The sequence below is a fragment of the Pteronotus mesoamericanus genome, unplaced genomic scaffold, assembly GCF_021234165.1.
Source record: "Pteronotus mesoamericanus isolate MK-2021 breed Mesoamerican mustached bat unplaced genomic scaffold, CSHL_Meso_final contig_55, whole genome shotgun sequence".
In the NCBI taxonomy this organism is placed as follows: Eukaryota; Metazoa; Chordata; class Mammalia; order Chiroptera; family Mormoopidae; genus Pteronotus; species Pteronotus mesoamericanus.
Genome location: NW_026555198.1, coordinates 3,942,688 through 3,961,705, shown reverse-complemented (window position 1 = coordinate 3,961,705; position 19,018 = coordinate 3,942,688). Strand labels below are relative to the sequence as shown.

The window sequence follows — 19,018 nt, the reverse complement described above, 5'->3', positions numbered from 1 at the left end:
TCCTGAGGAGATATATCAGAAAAAAATATTGCTAACAGAAATGTCCAAGATTTTACTACCTATGTTTTCTTCTAGAAGTTTGATGGTTTTGAGTCTTACACTTAAATTTTTAATTCAACTTATTTTTATTTATAGTGTAAAAAGGTTGGTTTCAAATTTGCATGTATATTTCCAATTTTCACAACATTTATGGGATAGACTGTCCTCATCACATTGTATCTTCTTGCATCCTTTGTCAAATATTAATTGACCAGATAGATGCAGGTTTATTTCTGGGTTTTCTAGTCTGTTCCATTGATCTATATGCCTGTTTTTAACCAGTGCCTTGCTATTTTCTTGTATTTTTATTTTATTGACTTTATTGTGGTAATATTGGTAAATACAATTATATACGTGAAGTGCTCTGATGATATCGATTAAATCCATCTGATCTAGTGTGTCACTTAAGGCCACCATTTTCTTGTTGATTTTTCTTCCTGGAAGATATATCCAATGATACATCAGACTGTATTCCTGTCAATCTCTCCCTTTATGTCCATCAAGATTTGCGTTACATATTTAGGTGCTCTTTGATGGGTCCGTAATTTACAAGGATTATATCTTCTTATTGTATTGCTCCCTTTATCACTATGTAGTGTACTTCTGTTTTACCTTACTATAGCCATTTATATTTAAAGTGATTATTGATAAGTATGTATTTATTGACTTTTTAATCTTTTAAAAATATTTTTATTATTGTTCAGTTACAGTTGTCCCCATTTTTCCCCATTACTCTCCCCTGCCCTACCCACCCCACACCACCCACCTCCAATCCTCCCTCTCTCATTGTCTTTGTCCATGGGTCCTTTATTTTATTCTTTATAACTATGTTTCTCCTTCTTTTTTTTAATTGTTGTTGAGTTACAGTTGTCCTGCCTCTGTCCCCATTGCTCACTCCCACCCCCCTACTCCCACAGTCAGTCCCCCAACACTGTCCGTGTTTCTCCTTCTTTTTCTTCTTATTAAAGAAGTAAAAAATTTCTTGTAATACTGCTTTGGTGGTAATGAAGTCTTTTACTTTTTCCTTGTCTGGAAAACTCTATATTTTCTCTTCAAATTTAAATGACAATCTTCCTGAGTTAAGTAGTCTTGGTTGCAGTTCCTTGCTTTTCATTACTTTGAGTGTTGCATGACAATCCCTTCTTGTCTGAAATGTTTCTCTTGAGAAATCAGTTGATCACCTTCAACTGAAATGGAAGCTCCATTGTAGGTAACTGTCTTTCTCTTGCTGCTTTTAAGATTCTCTCTTTGTCTTTGTGATTTTAAATATGACATGTCTTGGTTTGAGCCTCTTTGGGCTGATATTGTTTAGGACCCTCTGTGCTTCTTGAACTTGTGTCTTTTTCCTTTACCATGTTAGGGTACTTTTCAGTCATTATTTCTTCAAATAAGTTCTCAATCCCTTACTCTGCCTCTTCTCTTTCTAATATACCTATGATGCAGATGTTCTTACACTTCATGTTGTTTCCAAGGTCCCTTAAACTATCCCCAATTTTTAAAATTCTTTTTTTTTTATTTTCTCTGATCTGATTGGATGTTTTCTGCTACCTTGTATTTCAAATCACTGATTTGATCCTCTACTTCATCTATACTACTGTTTATTCCTTTTAAAGTATAATTCATTTCAGATACTGTATTCTTTATTTCTGACCAGTTCTTTTTGGTGGTTTCCATATCCTTTTTTCATGGTTACTATCTTTTTGTTTAATTTCTGAGTTCATCTATTTTTCCCCTCTGTTCCTTGAGCATCCTTATAACAATTGTTTTGAACCCTATATCTGATAGATTGCCTGCTCCCAGTTCATTTAATTATTTTTGTGGAGATTTCTCCTGTTCTTTCATTTGAGTCATGTATCTTTGTCTCTCCATCTTGGATGCCTGTCTGTGTTTGTTTCTGTGTATAAGGTAGATCATCAATGTCTCCCAGTCTTGTTAGAGTGGCCTATGTAGTAAGTGTTCTGTGGGACCATAGTCTCCTTGATCACCTGAGCTAGGTATTACAGAGATGTCCCTTGTGTGGGTTATGTGAGCCCTCCTGTTATAATTGTTTCTTAATCACTGTTGACACATCCATGCATGGGGTTGACCCTCAGGCTGGCTGACTTTGAGGATTGGCCCTGACCCCCGTGTATGAGCTGCTTGGAGGATGCTGAACACATAGTACAGAATTCACCTCAACAGGGTCTGGTGCCTGCTAAGATCTGCCTTTGGAAGTGCTGTATGTGTAGCTAATGGGATCCTGCTCTGACATTTTCTGAAGTTGTCCACTGGGTCTGTCTGTTCTGGGGCCTCTTGGGAAGGACTCTTGTGCGACTCAGTATCAGATACTACCTGTGGCCGGGCTACTTGTTTGGAGCTGCAAAGCAATCCAGTTTGTGGCTGGCTTTTCTGGGTCTGAGTGCATGTGGAAATGCCCAATCTGCTCCCCAAGTCCAGCTTACACCAGTACTAAGCACAAAGTCAAGTCAGCAAAAGGCCCAAGGAACTCTGAGAGTTGCCTCTGCCTGCCTCTGTCTTCCAACTGTCTGTTAGGCTCAGTCACTTAAAGACCCTCTGGTTGTATATGAGTTGTGTGAGGTAGGTTCTCAGTGAGTCACCAGGTAGGGACAAGTGGTATTCAGCAGATTGGCACAGGTTCACATTCAGTACCAGGGCTGGGTCTGAGGCCACTCACCCAAAGTCCCAGGGTACACCAAGGCTAGTTTCAACATGCTGGGTGCCTGCAGACATCTGTAGTGGGGCAGAGTCTCAGCGAATCATCAGGGTGAAGCCAGCAGAGTTTATCAGGTCCAAATAGACCAAGATTTGGCCATGTGAAGGCAGGGCTCTGCACTGGTTTTCCATGCAAAAGAAACATGGTCCCCATCCTAGAGCCACACAAAACAAGTTGTCCTGGCTTTTGCCTGGAATTCCTGGAGAGCCTAACCTCTGCAGAGTGAGCTGCTGGGATTCAGGAGGGTAAGGCTAGCGGATATTCTGTGAAGTAGTGGTGCTGATCAGATTCACAGGAAGGTAGGGTGTTGGCCCCCACACCAGAGCCACACAACTCAATCTCTGATACCTCCCTGAGTCCATCTGGACTTCCAAACACCAGGCCTAAGCAACTGACTCCTCCAGAGGACATGAACTCCATGAGGAGTCCAAAGGATGGGGCTATTATATTCCCCAAAGGTGATGCAATATGGAGGGGAACGTTCATCTCAAGAAGGATGGCATTTGTGGGTGGTATGGGAGAGGAACTCAGAACAGAGGCCCTTGCAGCTGTCCCATCAGCTGTCTATCCAGAGTTAAAAACAAAAACAAAAACAGTTTCTCCTCACAGGACTTTTTTTTTACATTCTGAGCCACCCTCCCTCCACTGGAGCTAAGAGTGAGGGACAATGAACGAGTGTGCTGACCCTTTAAGAGGGCACCTGTGTTTAAAGCAGACTCCCTTCTCTCCCTGTTGGTCAGAATCCCTGCTGATTTTTCACACCTAGATATTCTGTGGACTTCTCTTTTTGGGCTTGGTGGTCTGCGCTGAGAATCCTGGCATAGAGTTGAGACACCACACTCCTCAGGGGGAACATTTGCAGCTGAGATATCCCTCCAAATTCTCAGCTGCAGCCTCTAAGATCCAAGAGCAGGAACAGTCCTTTTTGCATCTCCTTCCTCCCTACCAGTCTTGATATGGCTTCTTTACTAAATCCTTGGAAATAATATTCCTGTTCAGCTAGCTTTCAGTTGGTCATTCAGGTTGATAGTTTTATATATTACTTGTAATTTCAGTTTGGTCCTGGAAGGAAAGAAGTTTAACTTTTACCTACTCTGTCACCATCTTGGATCTCCTAAAGTACTTTTTTAATGCTTAATAAAAGTGATGAAAACCTAGGTAAAAGTAATCAAGAAAAAAGACACAAAAAACAAGTTACTGATCTTGGGAATTATATAGGTGACATCACAACACATGCTACAGTCACTTAAAAACTATGAAGTGAATATTAGACACAATTTTATGTCAACAAATTCAATAACTTTGATGAAAATTTATTACATTTTTATTTTTTCAATAATAGTTGACATTTTATATTATTTTATATTAGCTTCAAGTGCACAGCATAGTTGTTAGACATTTATATAATTTATGAAGTGATGTCCCCAATAATTCAAGTGCCCACTTGGCCCCATACATAGTTATTACAATATTATTGACTGTTTTCACTATGCTGTACTTTACATCCCATGACTGTATCGTAACTACCAGTTTATACTTCTTAATAGCTTCACCTTTTTACTTAGCTCCCCAACCTTCCTCCCATCTGGGGGTTTGTTTGTTCTCTGTATCTATGAGTTAGTGTCTGATTTGTCTGTTATTTTATTTTGTACTTTAGGTCCACATATAAGTGAAATCATATGATATTTGTCTTTCTCTCTCTATTTTACTTAGCATAATAACCCCTAGCTCCATCCATGTTGTTTCGAATGATAAGGTTTCACTCTTTATTTGACTGAGTGGTATTCCATTGTATATATGTGTACCTTCTTCATGAAATGGTCTATTGGTGGGAACTTAGGTTGCTTCCATATCTTGGTTATTCTATATAATGCTGCAATGTACACAGGGGTGCATATATATTTTCAAATTAGTGTTTTGGTTTTCTTCTGATACATACCCAGAAGTGGAATTGCCAGGTCATAATCTAGGTAATTTTAATTTTTTGAGGAATCTCTATAACATTTTCTATAGTGGTTGTACTAATTTAAAAATTTTATTTTTGAATAAAAGGTTTACCAAAACTAATACAAGATTTGAAATTTTTAAAAATATTTTTAAATTAAATTTATTGGGGTGACATTGGTTAATAAAATTATATAGGTTTCAAGTGCGCATATCTATAACACAGCATCAGTATATTGCATTGTGTATTTACCATCCAAAGTCAGATCTTTCATCACCATATATTTGATCCTCTTTACCCTGTACTATGTCCTTATCACCCCACTTTTCCCTCTGGTAACCACCATGCTTTATCTGTGTCTATTAGTTTTTCTTTGTGTTTCTTGTTCATTCATTTGTTACTGTAAGTTTTATATCCCACATACGAATGAATCATATGGTTCTTGACTTTTTCCATCTGACTTATTTTACTTAGCATGATAGAATTTTTAAATAATGCAAATATCAAAATTAATTCAAAATTTTCTCACAAGAATGTTCCAAGAGTGGAAGGCTTTACTTGTGAATACTACCAAATATGTAAGGAAAAATAATACCAATCTTAAACTCTTTCAGATACTAGGGGTAGGAGGTCCTCTAAACTACTTTTATGAGGCCAGCATGACCTTGAAATCAAAGTTTGACAAAGAAATTGCAAAGAAAGAAACTATAAAGCAAAATCACTCATAAAAATTAATGAAAAAATTAACAAAATGTTAGTAAATCAAATGTAATTTATTTTTTAAATATTATATATCTTGACTAAGGGAGGTTTATTCCAGGAATGCAAATTTGTTGTAATATTTAAAAATTAGTTAATGTAGTTCACCACATTAATAAAATAGAGGTGAAAAACATGGTTAAAAAGTTGCTGAAAATGCATTTGAGAAAATTCAATACACATTCATGATAAAACCTCTCAGCAAACAAGGAAACAAAGGGAACTTTCCCAGTCTGATAAAGGGGATCAACAAGAAATCCTATAACCAGTAGCATAATTAATGGTTAAATATTTAATACATTCCCTCTAATATCAGCAACAATGTAAAATGTTTAATTCTTATGAATTGTATTCAGCATTGAAGGATGTAGCCTAGTACAATAAGGAAATAAAATTATAAATGACATAAGTATCAGAAAAGAAGAATTAGAATTGCATTTATTCACAGACAACCTGATTATTTAGGAAGAAAAACTAAAGGCATCTACAAAACAATAACTAGAACCAATAAGTTAACTTATAAGGGTTATAGAATATAAAATCAACATATAATAATTAATTGCATTTCTATACAATTTTAATACTGGCAAAAAATCAGAAATTATATTAAAGGCAATTCCATTTACTATGGCATCAACATATAAAGAACTTAGGAATTACAGTAATTTAACAAAAATCATATAAGAGCTTTACATTGAAAATGAAAAAACATTGTACAGCTGGTGTGGCTCCGTAGATTAAGCACCGATCTGTGAACCAAAAGGTCGTTGGTTTGATTCCCAGTCAGGGTAAATGCCTGGGCAGTGGGCCAAGTACCCAGTAGGGAGCGTGTGAAAAGCAATCACATATTGATGTTTCTCCCTCTCTCTTCCTCCTTCCTTTCCCCTCTCTCTATAAATAAGTAAAATATTTAAAAATATTATAGAGCAAAATTAACTAAATAAGTGAAGAGATCTAACATGTTCACAGATTAAAAGCCTCAATATTGTTGAGACTTCAATTCTCCCTATATTGATTTATAAATTCAACACCACAACATTAAAAAAATAATAGATTTTAACATTTATAAGCTGATTCTAAATAAGTTGTAACACCACAAATGTCCCAGAGGAGATCAAGGCAGGAAAATTTCAGATATTCCATGCAGCAATATTTTCACCAATATGTCCCTTAGAGCAAGCGACATAAAAGAAAGAATAAACAAATGAGACTTCATCAAATTAAAAAGCTACTGCACACCTAAAGAAAGCATCAGCAAAATGAAAAGGGAACTAACTGGATGGGGAAGTATATTTGCCAATGAAACCTTGGACAAGGGTTTGATCTCCAAAATATATAAAGAACTCACATGACTCCACACCAGGAAGACAAAAAATCCAATTAAAAAGTGGGCAAAGGACCTGAACAGAAACTTCTCCGAGGACATACAGAGGGCCCAGAGGCATATGAAAGGATGCTCAGCATCACTATCCATCAGAGAGGTGCAAATTAAAACCACAATGAGATACCACATCACACCAGTCAGAATGGCCATCATAAACAAATTGACAAACAAAAAGTGCTGGCGAGGTTGTGGAGAAAAGGGAACTCTAGTGCACTGTTGGTGGGAATGCAGACTGGTGCAGGCACTGTGGAAAACAGTTTGGAATTTCTTCAGCAAGCTAAAAATGGAACTGTCTTTTGACCCAGCAATTCCACTGCTGGGATTACACACTAAGAATCCCAAAACACCAATTCAAAAGAACCTATGCACCCCAAAGTTCATAGCAGCACAACTTACAACAGTGAAGAGCTCGAAACAACCTAAGTGCCCATTGGTAAATGAGTGGATCAAAAAACTATGGTACATTTACACTACAGAATAGTAAGCAGCAGAAAGAAAGAAAGAGCTACCACCCTTCACGACAGCATGGATGAACCAGAAAGCATTATGCTAAGTGAAATAAGCCAGGGGGCAAAAGACAAATACCATGATCTCACCTGTAAGTAGAACCTAATCAACAAAACAAACAAGCAAGCAAAATAGAACAAGAAACATGGAAATAAAGAACTGACAAGTTACCAGAGTTGGGGGGAGAGGATAATAGGGAAAACAAGGGGAGTGGTCAAGGCAAGGAAAATGTATAAAGGACCCATGGACAAAGACAATGCGTGGGGAAGGATTGAATTTGGGAGATGGGGGTGGGTAGGGCCAGGGAGAGTAATGGGGGAAAATGGGGACAAGTAAAATTGAATTAAAATTTTTTAAAAATAAAATATATATGTACATGTGAAGGGTTTAGATAGTCAAAATTATCTTGTTAAACCAGAACAAATTTGAATATGATATAGCAGCTCAATTTAGGACTTATAAAATTGCAGTGGCATAAGGACAGGCAAATAAATCAATGGAACACAATAGAGCATGAGTAAAGGGACAGATAAACATTTTATAGATTGCAGACTGTCAGTGGTAGCTAGAAGAAACCATAGATATTATTTGTATGAGTATAGTTGCATTCTAATAAAACTTTATCTTTAATTTTTTTGTTAGTTTATTTTGTTGAATAGATTCCACTTACAGGTGATATCACATGGTATTTGTCTTTCACCAACTGGCTTATTTCACTTGGCGTAATATTCTCCAGTTCCATCCCTGTTGTTGCAAAAGGTAAGAGTTCACTCTTTCTTTCATTTTAAAATGCAGATTTCTTTTTATTTATTTATTTATTTATTTATTTATCTATCTATCTATCTATCTATATGTCAAGATCCATTATAAAATATTAAAAAAATTAAATCCATTATAAAGTCTCAGCAATGAAAACAACATGACACCAGCACAGAAATAATCAAGTAGATCAAAGAAATAAAATGAGCATCCTAGAAACAAATGTATATATCTGTCTAACAATAGAATATATGATTAAGCTGATATTTCAAATCGATGGTAAAAATAAGGCTTATTCAACAAATAAGGTGCATGGACCACTATTACTTGAAATAAAACTAATACAGAGCCCTATTTCACATATTATACAAAAAATATTCAAGTGAGTTAAAAATCAAAATGAAGTATCTCAGGAGTTTTAGGAGAAAAAACAAAATAATATTTTCCTGACTCTGAAGTAAAATATTGAAACCCAGAAGCTATAAAGTAAAATATTGACAATATGACTATATTAAACATTTAACACTAGACAGTAATATACATATGCAAAAATTAAGGGACAAGGAATAGAATAGGAAAGTATTCACAACACATCTAAAAAAATGTTAATAGTTCTTTTTTTTCAGGGAAAAAAATTCCACAGACATTTAATCAAAAAATGGATAAAGAATAGCAAAAAGTCATATAAAGCTTTTTAAAAGTAATAGAAATAAGCGAGAAATATACAAAAACAGATTTAGTTTCAACAAGCAATAAAGGAACAATTAAAATAACACATCATCGTCACAATCATATTACTGAGTATTGAAATTATTGGTAATATCGAGTATTGGTGACTGTGAAAGGAACTGGGTATTCATAGACTCTTTTTCTTTATCTTCTTAAAGCAGTCCCTTTAGCATGTCTTGCAATGCTGATTTACTGGCGGTGTATTTTTTTAGCCTTCTTTTGTCTGGGAAACTCCTTATTTCACCTTCCCTTTTAATTGAGAGCCTTGCTGGGTAGAGCAGTCTTGGTTGCAGGCCTTTGCTTTTCATTACCTAGAATATTTCTTGCCATTGCTTTCTGGCTTGTAGTGTTTCTGGTGAGAAGTCGGCCGCTAGCCGTACCGGGGCTCCCTTACATGTTACTGCCTCTTTCTCCTTGCTTCCTTTAGGATTCTCTGTTTGTCTTTGACATTTGCCATTTTAATGATGACGTGTCTTGGAGTGGGTCCCATTGAGTTCCTCTTGAATGGGACCCTCTGTGCTTCCTGGACTTGTGTGACTTTTTCTCTCCTCAAATCAGGGAAGTTTTCCATCATTACTTATTCAAACAGGTTCTTTATCTCTTAGCTCCTCTTCTCCTTCCGGTATCCCTATTATATGGATATTATTACGTTTCAGGTTGTCCTGCATTTCCCTCAATGCCTCTTCATTCTTTTTGAGTCTTTTTTCCATTTTCTTGCTCTTCCTGGGAGCTTTTTTCCTACCTTATCTTCCAGCTCACTGATTTGATCCTGTGCTTCATCTAGCCTGCTTTTGATTCCTTCTACTGTGTTCTTCAATTCAGAAATGGTATTCTTCGTTTCCTCTTGTCTCTTATTGATAGTTTCTATGTCCTTTTTCACGGTGATATAGTTTTCAATAAGGTCCTCGTAGTTTCCCTGTAGTTTTTGGTAATTCTCTCTAGCTCCCTGAGCTCATCGAGCTTTCTTAGGACCATTGTTTTGTACCCAATATCTGATAGTGTACTTGCCTCTATTTCAAAAATATGGAACACTTCACAAATCTGCATGTCATCCTTGTGCAGGGGCCATGCTAATCTTCTCTGTATCGTTCCAGTTTTAGTATATGTGCTGCCGGAGTGAGCACGGGACTAGTATATATTAAAACTTAATATTAACCACAACACCTCTTTTAGAATTTAGACCAAAGAAAGACTGGTGTGTTGTGGCAGGGTCGGGGAGAGCAAAAAAGTAGAAATGCTTGGTTATGATGCTTATAAAACCAAGACTGACTTTTACTCATGTTTATCATTCTTACATTAAAATTCTCTGTGGACAGTGTTTTCCTTTACTGCCTGCAGGTGGGCCTCACGGCCTCACCCCTGGTAGACCGCTGCTCCACCCCAAGCTTAGCAAGAAAGTGACCTAATCAGTGTTGGGTTTTGGCCTCCAAACCTCACTATTTTAATATGGGGGGTGCTGTCTTTGGCTTTCTGTAGGGTCAGTATCTTGTCCTTCTGAGGGCCTTTAGTCACGTACAGCATCAGGTAAGGCACAACATACCTACTCTAATTACATAAGCGACCTGGGTTCTGGCAACCACAACTCTGAAATTACCCTCCCTCTTCACCCCAAACACATGTAGAACCACCAAAGTCCCTTTCTTCTTGCCTGTGGGACAAAGTGTTGAGGACATTTGTCTTCAGTTCTCAGCCCTCACCCAGTCCTTATCCTCCAATGTTTGGCTAACTATGGACCTGCCAGTCTGGCCCCCAAACCTCCAGGAGCACCACCTTCCTTTCTTCTCACATTCCTGACTCTTCCTTTAATTCCCTTCCTCCCTCCATATCACAGACAGGCACACAAATCTCCATTTCATAACGTGCTGACTTTATTTTAATGAATATCAGTTCACCCTCGTGGTCTGAGATTTGGTTCTGGTATGTAGCCATTTCTTCACAATGCCTCCTGAAGATGCTGTAGCTCGTTCTACATTTCTTGCCCAGGCTTTGTATTTACTGGCTGCACAGCATGTTACTTGGAATGGTGTGATATTCCAGTGGCCCTTGTTCCTGCTATGTGCCTTTCCATTTTGTGTCTTATGCAGTTTGTGGGAACAGATGAATATTGTTGGCCTTATTGCTCTGCCAGACATCCTTGAACAAGAGGAGGATGATTGAGAAGATTTTCTTCTTGAATTTCTTTGAATGGAGCTTTTTACCTTCATGGTGTTCTTCTGCACCTAGAAGGGCAATCAGGTAAGTCAGCAGGGCATTGGTTTGGGAGAAAAGGATGGGAATGTGTAGGAAGGGGGGCATCATAAATAGAGATGTGGGCTGAGGAAGGGGTTTGTGCCAGGCAAGGGTAGAGCAGGAGTCTTAAGGAGATCAGTGGGAAAGAAGAGGAGTATGGGTAGGGTTATCTGACCTTGCCACTGCCCTTGGTCTTTGGCTGACAAGGAATCTTCATTTCTTTCTTCCTTTTGTTTCTTGGGGTTTGTTGTTTTATTCTTATAGTTTTTTGTTCCATATTTATCCTAAGGTCCTCAGGTGTGTGGATTTCCGCAGCCAAATTAGGCCTCCCAATGGTCATCCCCCAGTGCTGTTGGCCCTTCTACATGGAGATATATGCCCTCTGCTAGGTGATGAGGAGCCACACCCTTCAGCTTTATTTGGTCACTGAGGAAATGGCCAGTGGTTCCTAGCCTATGGCAACATTGACATGGCTTAGAGATCACAAAGCACTGCTCCTGACACCTCTTTGGGGGCAGGGAGACCAAAGTGCTATGGTTGGAGAAACAGGGTGGTTCCTCCATACCCGCTGAAGATTCATTCCAAAATGACCTGCTATCCTTCCTCATTTCCCCATGTTCAATTCTGGTGGATCTCATGATGGGGTTGGCGGGGGGCGTATTTTCTCCAAGACATTCCCCACAGCCACCTGCATTCAGTGGTTTGTTCTGTCCCCTTCCATTCTTTACCATATGCTTCCACTTTGGATATCTTTTCTACAATCCCTCCAACATGATGTGTCCTTATTTAATTTTATTTGATTCACACCTGGGAGGGTATGAATCAATCCATGTTCCTTTTCTGCCTGTTTTTTTTATGGCCCAAGAACTAAGAAAATCATTTTAAATGATTGAGAAAATTCAAACGGAAAATATTTCATGATATGTGAAAATTATATGAAATTCAAATTTCAGTACCCATCAATAAAGCTTTATTAGAGAAAGAAAAAAAACCGCGGTCTCCTACCATAGAAGCTCACACCACAAAGTCAGGAAATCAAGAGATCAATTTAAGAAGCAGGAGCAAAAGGGAAGAGCCTCACAAATAATGGGATGACAACAAAACACTCTGCAGTCAAAAGGAAAGCAGGAATCCCACAAAGAGAACTAAATGAAATAGAGGCAAGTACACTATCAGATATTGGGTACAAAACAATGGTCCTAAGAAAGCTCGATGAGCTCAGGGAGCTAGAGAGAATTACCAAAAACTACAGGGAAACTACGAGGACCTTATTGAAAACTATATCACCGTGAAAAAGGACATAGAAACTATCAATAAGAGACAAGAGGAAACGAAGAATACCATTTCTGAATTGAAGAACACAGTAGAAGGAATCAAAAGCAGGCTAGATGAAGCACAGGATCAAATCAGTGAGCTGGAAGATAAGGTAGGAAAAAAGCTCCCAGGAAGAGCAAGAAAATGGAAAAAAGACTCAAAAAGAATGAAGAGGCATTGAGGGAAATGCAGGACAACCTGAAACGTAATAATATCCATATAATAGGGATACCGGAAGGAGAAGAGGAGCTAAGAGATAAAGAACCTGTTTGAATAAGTAATGATGGAAAACTTCCCTGATTTGAGGAGAGAAAAAGTCACACAAGTCCAGGAAGCACAGAGGGTCCCATTCAAGAGGAACTCAATGGGACCCACTCCAAGACACGTCATCATTAAAATGGCAAATGTCAAAGACAAACAGAGAATCCTAAAGGAAGCAAGGAGAAAGAGGCAGTAACATGTAAGGGAGCCCCGGTACGGCTAGCGGCCGACTTCTCACCAGAAACACTACAAGCCAGAAAGCAATGGCAAGAAATATTCTAGGTAATGAAAAGCAAAGGCCTGCAACCAAGACTGCTCTACCCAGCAAGGCTCTCAATTAAAAGGGAAGGTGAAATAAGGAGTTTCCCAGACAAAAGAAGGCTAAAAAAATACACCGCCAGTAAATCAGCATTGCAAGACATGCTAAAGGGACTGCTTTAAGAAGATAAAGAAAAAGAGTCTATGAATACCCAGTTCCTTTCACAGTCACCAATACTCGATATTACCAATAATTTCAATACTCAGTAATATGATTGTGACGATGATGTGTTATTTTAATTGTTCCTTTATTGCTTGTTGAAACTAAATCTGTTTTTGTATATTTCTCGCTTATTTCTATTACTTTTAAAAAGCTTTATATGACTTTTTGCTATTCTTTATCCATTTTTTGATTAAATGTCTGTGGAATTTTTTTCCCTGAAAAAAAGAACTATTAACATTTTTTTAGATGTGTTGTGAATACTTTCCTATTCTATTCCTTGTCCCTTAATTTTTGCATATGTATATTACTGTCTAGTGTTAAATGTTTAATATAGTCATATTGTCAATATTTTACTTTATAGCTTCTGGGTTTCAATATTTTACTTCAGAGTCAGGAAAATATTATTTTGTTTTTTCTCCTAAAACTCCTGAGATACTTCATTTTGATTTTTAACTCACTTGAATATTTTTTGTATAATATGTGAAATAGGGCTCTGTATTAGTTTTATTTCAAGTAATAGTGGTCCATGCACCTTATTTGTTGAATAAGCCTTATTTTTACCATCGATTTGAAATATCAGCTTAATCATATATTCTATTGTTAGACAGATATATACATTTGTTTCTAGGATGCTCATTTTATTTCTTTGATCTACTTGATTATTTCTGTGCTGGTGTCATGTTGTTTTCATTGCTGAGACTTTATAATGGATTTAATTTTTTTAATATTTTATAATGGATCTTGACATATAGATAGATAGATAGATAGATAAATAAATAAATAAATAAATAAATAAAAGAAATCTGCATTTTAAAATGAAAGAAAGAGTGAACTCTTACCTTTTGCAACAACAGGGATGGAACTGGAGAATATTACGCCAAGTGAAATAAGCCAATTGGTGAAAGACAAATACCATGTGATATCACCTGTAAGTGGAAACTATTCAACAAAAGAAACTAATGATCAAAATTAACCATAGGGAAGGAAATCTGGAGCAGACTGGAAGTGACCAGAGGGGATGGGGAAGGAAGATGATGGTAGAAAAAAGGAGAAGGGACTAAACAAAGAACATGTATGAATGAGCCATGGACATGGACAACAGAGTGGGCTTTGACTGTGGCGGGGGGCAGGGTGGGATCGGTGGAGGAGGGCAAAGGGGGAAAAACTGAGACAACTGTAATAGAATAAACATGATTCAAAAATTAAAAATCAAAATATATATGTATATGTGTACACACACACACATACACACACACTAGCCCCCTCTTGTCTGCAGGGGATATGTTCTAAGATCGGAAACTTCAGATAGTACCAAATTTTATATATACTATGTTCTTTCGTTTTCATACATATATACCTATGATAAAGTTTAATTTATAAACTAGGCATAGTAAGAGATTAACAATAACTAATAATAAAATAGAATAATTGTAACAATATACTGTCATAAAAGTTATGTGAATGTGGTCTCTCTCTCTCTCTGATACCTGAGATGGCTACTAAGTGACTAACAGGCAGGTAGGGTATACAGTGTGGAGACAGTGGGCAATGGGATGAGTCACATCTCATGCAGGTGGAAGCAGGACAGCACAAGATTTCCAGACTTCTCAAAACAGGGCCCAATTTAAAACTTGTGAATTGTATATTTTTGTAATTTTCCATTTAATGTATTTGGACCGCTGTTAACCGCGGGTATGTGAATACACGGATAAGGGATACTGTGTATGTAAGGTCTAAATCAGCCAATTTTTAGTACTCCTGTTTTAAACATTGTATTCTACAGTGAAGTTAAATTGGGTAAATCCTTGTTAAATCCTTGGCCCCAGACCCAGGCTGTTATTTTCTAAAGTAAGTTCTTAACAATTTTGAAGTCTTTGAGCTTGCTTTGAGCACACATCTAGACTTCAGTCCCTGTGCTAATAATATAATATACATATTCCATGTTTAAGAAGTAGATTCTGTATTAAAAATTAGAGCACAGTGATCATAAAGACAAAGAGCAACTTGTGTAACTTTAGCTCTGATTCTGTGTAATCGCTTGTTTCTATTTATGTGTAAATCAGTAAAACAGTGTGCAGTTCGAAGGGTAGCATTTGGAAAGTAATGAAACTTCTACAACATTTGAAAATAAATGTAACACTAAATCTGAAAAATATATTTAAACACGAAATGTATGCCTTAATGATTAATTATTTGAATACTACATAAAAATCAAAATAAAGTCTTTCATCAATTGTATGATTTAGTATTGCAATAGTTGCCTCAATTGTACCTTTTGCACATTTTGATATTAAAATTTTCTTATGATTTTTTACTATGATAATTTTACATAAAATGTTTTATAAAAGAAAATTATACTGTATTTTCTTCCTGATTATAATTATTTGTTTTAATTCATGCATATTACTAAAAATACAACTCGGTGAATACACTGAAAGTCATTAAATTATGAACATTAGGTGCTTAATTGTACATTTTAATGTTGATTTCTACATTTAAATGGTTGAATCATAGGACATGTGGATTATGTCTCAGTAAAACTGATAAAAAACATTTTGCCTCTCCAGGTAACAAATACACTAATTGTGCCATAGGAGAGATGCATTTCATTGTCTGAAGCCCTTCATAATTGGGCTCTAGTCTCTGAGCTTTTTGTTTTCTTTTTGTTTTCACTTTTGTTTTGAACAGCTTTACTGAGGTAAAATTGACTTAACAACAAACCATCCATGTTTAAAGTGAGCAATTTTAAGGGTCTCTGTGCTCTAAAGTTGTTGAGTCTTTGCATGCCCCAAAATACTTTATTTCATTCTCAGTCTTGAGAATTATTTTTTAGCACTTTCAAGATAATAGCCTTTTTACTATGAGTTTAATTGCTGTTTTTTCAAAAGTAATCAATCTTTTTTCTTGTAGTTTTAAAAGTATTATCTTAATCCTGTACAGTTTTACTTTGCTGCATCTAGCTGTGTATTTACTTTCATTTATCATGCACAATACCCGAAGTATACTCCAGAACTGAGGACTCAGGTGTTTCTTCAATACTGGGAATTTTTGTTATTATATCAGCAAATACTATTTCTCTGCAATCCTCTTCGCCGTCTCACTAACTTCTGTGGAATACTTGTTGAAGCCTCTCAATTTATAGTCTATATATCATCACTGTTATGTTGCATTTTAAACAATATTCTCTTTCTGTACTACATTTAAAATTCCTCAGTACTGTCTTACATTTCACTATTTTCTCTGTGTGTCTAATCCCAAGTTTAAATTCTCTTGAGTTTGCAGTTAAATGACTTTATTTCCTTTTCCAAAATTTCTGATTGCTTTTTTCATATCTATCTGGTCTCATTTTTCATTTGTTTTTTTCATAATGTATGCATAATTTATGCTTGTTTCATAATTTCCTGCCATTTTTAATGCAAGTTATTTGTATTCCTCTTTGAACATCCTCAATATACTTTTTAAAAAACTCTTTGACAGTCCTTACTGTAAAATCTCTTCATCCTGAATAAATTCACATTCTGATTGATTATTTCCATGGTGGTCTTACCTAGTGTATTTTTACATGTGTTTTGAAATTTTGGTGTGGAGGCTCATATTGAATAGAATATAATTTTGGTCCTCTTCCACATTCTCTATATCCCATGCTTACTTTTATTGGCATTTCATGTTGCTCCTACATGGTTCCTGGGATTGCAGTTCAGAACCAGGAAATATGCAAGATGAGACTGGAACATCTTATAAGTACTCTAAATTACTCCAGAGAGTAATAAGCACTCTAAAGTAAGGGAGGGAACAATTGAAGGGAGGGCAGAGAGAGCGGGAAGGGAAAGAGAGAGAGAGGAAGAGAAGGAAGGAAAGAAGGAAGAGTAAAGAGAGAGAAAGGTCAAGATGGCAGAATATGTCATTCTTGACTTCAGTCTCCTCCTCACAAAATGAGCAGTTAGAAACTATTCATAGACAAGACACCTTTGTGAAAATCCCACAACCTGGAGGTGAGGCTGAATCACACCCTTCGACTACAGAGACCAAGAAGGGCTGTGTTAGAGAGGTAAGTGGAACAGATTTGTTTTGATTGCACCACTCCTCCCCCAGGATATTACAGTACAGCACCAAGAGGACCCCTAGGCCTATAGCTTCTCCACAGGAATAAAGCAAGCCCAAAGTGGGCATCCAGCTTTCCTGGCACTGGTAGATGCACACCAGGAGGCCAAATTGGACCTCGCCTCACAGCGACAGCTGAGGGAATTGGCAGGATCAGATCAATGGGGATCAAATAGATATGGAGAAGGGAGTGAGGCTTACAGGAATGAGCCCACAGATCTCAATGGACCATACTGCTACTAACAGCAGCACCCACACAGAGATCCCAGTCAGTGGTTCTGCCCATTTTCAAAGTTAAGCCAGTGTCCCTGATTAGCCAGGGATCTATCTGGTTTGGATCCGAAGCTCATGGTCCATACCAGTCACAGAGCTCATACCACACAGTGAAAGAGGCAAACTTTGTCTCTTTGTCTGAGGAGGTTGCATACAACTGTAGAGAAAAGCCTTCAGCTCTGCCTGACCAGGAAGACTGGCCAGAGACCCCAGGCAACCATGGAACTGAACGAGCCTTTTTATCATTATATAATACCCTTCTTTGTCATGTGTGACAGTTTTTGACTTAAAGTCTATTTTGTCTGATATAAATATAGCCAACCCTATCTCTCTTAGTTACCATTTGCATGGAATATCTTTTTCCATCCCTTTTATGTCCTAAAATCTAAAGTGAGTCTCTTGCAGGCTTCCAGTTAAGATGGCAGTGTAGGTAAATGCAGTATTCATATCCTCCCACAACCGTATCAAAATTACAATTAAAATACACAACAGCCATCATACAAAACTGCCTTAAATCTAGCTGAACAGAAGTCCTACAACTAACGATATAAAGGAGAAGCCACATGGAGACTGTAGGAGGGGCAGAGATGCAGAGCAGGCTGCATACTGACTTGTGGCAGATAAAAATCCTCCCCTATGGAGCAAGGTATCCCAGCCCTACACCAGGCCCCCCATCCCAGGATTCCAGTGCCAGGAAGAGAGAACACAATTTCTGGCTATGAAAACCAACAGGGATGAGTGTGATGGAGGGTGGCTGGAGCAACAGGCATTCCTCTTAAAGGGCCTGTTCATGGACTTACTGAACAAATCACTGACTCTGAGCTCCAGTGCAGGGACAGAAGCTTAAAAGGTGCCAGGGACATGTAGGGACAAACTGAATTGTCTGGCATCAGAGCGAGGGCAAGAAGGACAGCTTTCTCCCAGACAGAAGTGTTGGCAGTGCCATTTGTTCTTTTGCTGAGCCTACCCCATCACAGAGCCAGCAGGTAGGTGCAATATCTGAGTCTTCATCAACCTGATTAACATGGCCTGACCTGCCTGGTGACTCCCTGAGATCCTGCCCCACCCAACTTGTGGGACCACCCAAGCAGTTTCCAGGGGCTTATCCATGCAAACAGCCTGTCTTGGCTCAGGCTGCAGACTTTCCTAAAATCTCTCAAACAAGCAGCATCTGGCCTCAGTGTGCCCTTTACTTTTTGCTAAGTAGCCCAAGGCTTGGCACTAGTGACTGCTGCTCTTGAATTTAAGCCTGGCCTCTCCTGGACACCTCCAAGCATAGCACAAGTAAGAGCCATCTGCAGATCACATTGTAACTCATGCCTGGTGGCCCTGGGCAGGGCACAGCTGATGGTTGACCTTGGCCTGTACCTCACAGGAGGCCACAGAACCAGTGCACCCAGTAGACAGCTTCATACCATTCCAAAGCACCACCCTACTACCATGAAAAGTGATAGACTTAAGGGGTGAACTCAGTGGGCACCAGAGCCCCGATGAAGCAAGTCCTGCTTTGTGGAGTCAGCACCT

General features: G+C 37.8%; 1 non-coding gene and 1 pseudogene across 1 annotated transcript; one reads left to right on the top strand and one right to left on the bottom strand.

The window, feature by feature from the left end:
• LOC129075529 (ferritin light chain-like) overlaps positions 1–19,018 on the top strand; it is an 84,093-nt pseudogene that overhangs the window by 7,659 nt on the left and 57,416 nt on the right.
• LOC129075549 (U6 spliceosomal RNA) lies at positions 9,853–9,959 on the bottom strand. The gene has a single exon (XR_008529650.1). It is a non-coding gene; the product is annotated as a U6 spliceosomal RNA (small nuclear RNA).